The sequence below is a fragment of the Pseudorasbora parva genome, chromosome 2 (assembly GCF_024679245.1).
Source record: "Pseudorasbora parva isolate DD20220531a chromosome 2, ASM2467924v1, whole genome shotgun sequence".
NCBI classification, from domain to species: Eukaryota; Metazoa; Chordata; class Actinopteri; order Cypriniformes; family Gobionidae; genus Pseudorasbora; species Pseudorasbora parva.
Genome location: NC_090173.1, coordinates 64,497,875 through 64,502,476, shown reverse-complemented (window position 1 = coordinate 64,502,476; position 4,602 = coordinate 64,497,875). Strand labels below are relative to the sequence as shown.

Genomic DNA, 4,602 nt, shown 5'->3' with positions numbered 1-4,602 from the left:
AATCACTATTTTATGCAGATAGACACGTTTTAAGACAATAAACACACAATCGCGGCAATATATGGTTGGTCTGTGTTCTTTATGCCATGTTGGGTGGTTTCATAATAGATGATATTTATAATGCAATGCTATTCCACATAGCTTTTAGCATTGTATATTTTCTGTCAGATTTTTTGACCCGAAGCTACATGAGATCACATATTGTTATATAAAACACTCGACTTATAAATTATAAAGTGATATGAAGCAAGTTTTGAATAAAACATGATTTTAATCGTATAAATTGTTGTTTTGCTGGTGTGCTAAGCTAACATGCTAGCTTGCCCTAGATGCACCTGCCACTGAGTAAATACTTTATTTTTATGAACATTTTCTAAATGTAAAACTACTGAAATGCTTATTTGGACGAAATGCATTCAATAGAGTCTCAGTGAGGGTAAAGTGAGAGGTTTGATTTAGAAATGAGGTTTGAATAGAACAGTTTGAATAGAGAATCGTTAGTAATTATAATGCAGACAAAAGAATAATAATTAGAGCCATAACCAGTCCGCAGAAGTGTGAATATGTGTTGGGGAGACAAACTGAATGGGGCAGTTTGCACCTCTAAACAATAGAGGCAATACAGCGACTGAAAGCTGAAGACATGGCAATAAACATCAGTTGATATTTTAGAGATATCTCAAAATAAAATCACATGAAACGATCTTGTAAAACGTTTAATAAAATTCAGAGTTTTAGACTGATCATCTTCAGATCTGAAATATAACATGGTCAGACTTGTGGCTTTAGCTGTAGTGCATTTCTAGATTTCTCCAAGGCCCACTTCAATTTTATTTTCATAAAGATATTTCATACAAATAAATTTCTAATAACTTTACAAAACTTTGAAGCTTATTATAGCTTTTTTTTATTATAAAAAATATTATCATTTTGACTTTACAGTAAACTGCCAGGTGTCTGCTTTCAAATGAGACCATAATTATGCTTTTAGTGCAAAGGATTCACAAACTGTATTTGTTTTAGTCTGAGTATACATTTCTTAGGATTTTTTCAAAATTTAGAAATCAGCTTAACAGGTTAAACACCTAAACAAACTAACCTGACTGAGGCTCTGCCAACAACTGTTACAGCGTACACATAACCAGTGGTGCCACCATAGACATCATCATATAGGTGTATATGTCTATGCCACTCTATCATTTTGAGTTATATTAATAGTTTTTAATGACTCTGTACGATTTCCTCTATGATGCCATATTTCAGGTCAAGCTAAATATTCATGACACTGTTATAAAATAATTTGACAGAGTATTGACACTTAATGACATGTTAATGACAAATTCAACTTGTACCACTGTAGTTTAGGTCAAGAAATATATTCATGACAATGTTATGAAATAATTTGACAGAGTATTGACACTTAATGACATGTAGATGACAAATTAAATTTATTAAAAAATCATGACATTATAATAGCCTAATGACAGCCAACGTCAAAACCAACCACATGACAGTTTAATAATAATGATAATAATAATAATAATAATAATAATAATAGTAATAGATTTTATTTATAATGCACTTTTCATTCCGAAGAATCTCAAAGTGCAACAAAGGGAAAAAATAACAATACATGAATAACAAGTAAAAATGACATCTCAACATCATGCCGGACGCTGATGACGCTAGCCTGGAGCAAACTTCAGCCACCATGCAGTTCAAGCCCGAGGGGGACCACCAGTGAGCAGCCGACACCCAGAAGAGAGAGCAGCCGCAGCGAGCAATATCAAATGTCCTTCAAACCAAAACCAACCACAAATTCAAACCAAAACAGAAGAGAAGCGGTGAAAAAACGGCAAACAACGTCCTCTCAGTGGCTGCCAGCAATCAGCAACAGTCCCAATTGTAGCTCTGACTGTTAGACTAGTCACAAACATAAGAAAATAAAATAAAATCTAAATTTAATAGTAAAGTTAACATGATTTGTGGGTGGAGAAGCGGCGAACAGACAACGCCAGCGTCCTCTCCCCCACGTTGCCTAGCAACTAATGTAATGTAAACCCAAAAAGCTAAGTAGTTTCTTAAATTTGATAATCTGTTATGTCTGTTTATGACAGGTTATGTTGTCTTGGTAATGTCAAGTTGTCATGACAAAGACACTGACAGGTTATGATGTATTGGTTTATGTCAAGTTGTCATAACAAAGACAACTCCGAAATGTCATCATTGCATTAAAAATGACATAATTAAGCGAATGACACTTAATGACAGTTGTTATAAACATGCATAAAAACTCCTTCATATTCATGACACCTGTCATGTCATGATTATGAAGGTGTCATGTCAGTCTTATGCACACCCCTTCAAGTAAAGTTTTACCCAAAACTCAGCATAAATTCCAGGCCTGGTCCTCTCTCGTCTTCTGCTGCCCTTGCTCCTCCTTTTATGCTCCCGTCACATGGCCGCGAGACGAGACCGGTGTGTTATGCAGCTGGCACTCATTAGCACTCATCACCGGCCCGCTCTCAAGGTCCCTCGCCCCGCTGCTTGTCACACCACAGAGGATTTCTGCACATGTTAGCAATGGATCCAAGATCATTTTACTCTGACATGCTAATCACACTCTTCATGTCTGTTGATTTCCACAGACACTATTCCCAAGACCAGGAGCGACTTCCTACAATGTAAGTCACTGAGAAAAACTCATGAGTGTGTTCATGTTGTCCCTGGAGGATACATGACAGAAGAGTTTTAGAGTTGATCATGTGAATGATGATTAAAGGTGCCATAGAATGGAAAAGTGAATTTACCTTAGCATAGTTGAATAATAAACGTTCATATGTAAATCTTGTGCATTCTTGTGAGAAAGACCACTGAAACATGTGACGTAACAGTCGGGATCATTAATATTTATGCACCCAAAAATTGCATGTACTAGCCCATGTTTTAGGCCAGGCTGTGTTAACGTGGACCTGCAACAGCAAATCATCAGAAGTTCTGCAGGTGTTGTGAAGAAGCAAGCAAGGGCAATAGCAAAAATGGCAGATCATGGATATAAAGGCTATGTTCCAGGCTGTGCGGGGTATATGAGCATTTTACATAGCCTTCCCACAGAACAGAACTGTCCACAGGCATCTATAACAGTTTATAAAAGTTAATCTATCTATCAGTTTTCTATAAATGCATACAGCACCAGTTTAATTTAAAGTTGTTAGTTTCCTCTGCCTAGCGTTCATTTCATTAACAAAAATATGATGGAAAAAAAATATGTAGTTGACTATGGACCGGTTGAAGGAATGATCTACTTCTATTACATTTTTTATTGGGGGAAAAAAAAACATGTTTATAAAAATATAATAAAAAAAACCTTTTTTTTTTTTTTTTTTTTTTTTTACTGTGGCTCTTTTAAAATGCATTAACCAAAAATTAATTAAATGGCTCTTTAGTCAAAAAAGGTTCCCAACCCCTGCTCTATGTAGATATCAGAGAACAATTTAAAATATTGTATCAATGCATTCTATGGCACCATTAAACTTTAAACTTAGACACTGCTAATATATTAAACATGAAGACTTGATTCATATGTCAGACGGATTCATAATTCCTGATTCTGATGCGTTTTCTCTCCATCAGTGTCACATCAGTTAACTCTGGATCTGAACACAGTGAATAAATTCCTCCTTCTGTCGAACAGAGTTATTATTGAAACACATCCCGTGACTCAGCCGTATCCTGATCATCCGGACAGATTTGATTATCATTGGCAGGTGTTGAGTAGAGAGAGTGTGTGGACGCTCTTACTGGGAGGTGGAGTGGAGTGGACAAGTGTTAATATCAGTGTCATATCAGAGCATCTGCAGGAAGGGAGATGGTGATGAGTGTGTGTTTGGAGATAATGATCAGTCCTGGAGTTTGCAGTGCTCTTCCTCCGTGTACTCATTCTGGCACAATCACATACACACTCCTCTCCCTGTAAAGCCCATCAGCAGTAGAGGTAATAGAGTAGGAGTGTATGTGAACCCCAGTGCAGGAACTCTGTCCTTCTACAGCGTCTCTGGAGACACACTGATCCTCATACACTCAGTCCAGACCACATTCACTCAGCCGCTCTATGCTGGGTTTGCGGTTTGGACTAAATCATCAGTGAAACTGCTGTGATGAATCAGGATAGGCTGAGGAGAGATTCTATCCATAATGCTTTAAGCTGCATGATAAATCAGTACAGTGAGATCTTATAGAGTATCTTCATTATGTAGATGATATAGATGATACCCAAATTTATTTACTTCTGAAATGCAACAAACATGCTGCTCTTAAATCTCTTTTTGCATCCCTAGATGAAGTGAAAATTTGGTTTTCTAAAAATGTCTTATTTCTGAAGGAATCTAAAACCAAGGTTATAATCTTGAGCTCCATTTATTTCATCCTGCATTAAGATCTTAGGTGTTTTCTGGGATCAGACCTCAAATCGTCTCGGTTACGTATGTAACCCTCGTTCCCTGAAGAAGGGAACGGAGACGTACGTCGGAACTGAACCGACGAATTGGGATCTGAACTCAGAGACCTATCCACTTCGAGTGTATAAAAACGAGCCAATCGGAG

General features: G+C 37.0%; 1 pseudogene; it reads left to right on the top strand.

Moving 5' to 3' along the window:
- LOC137048054 (stonustoxin subunit alpha-like) overlaps window positions 1-4,463 on the top strand; it is a 185,094-nt pseudogene extending 180,631 nt beyond the window's left edge.
- Window positions 4,464-4,602: the final 139 nt, after the last annotated feature.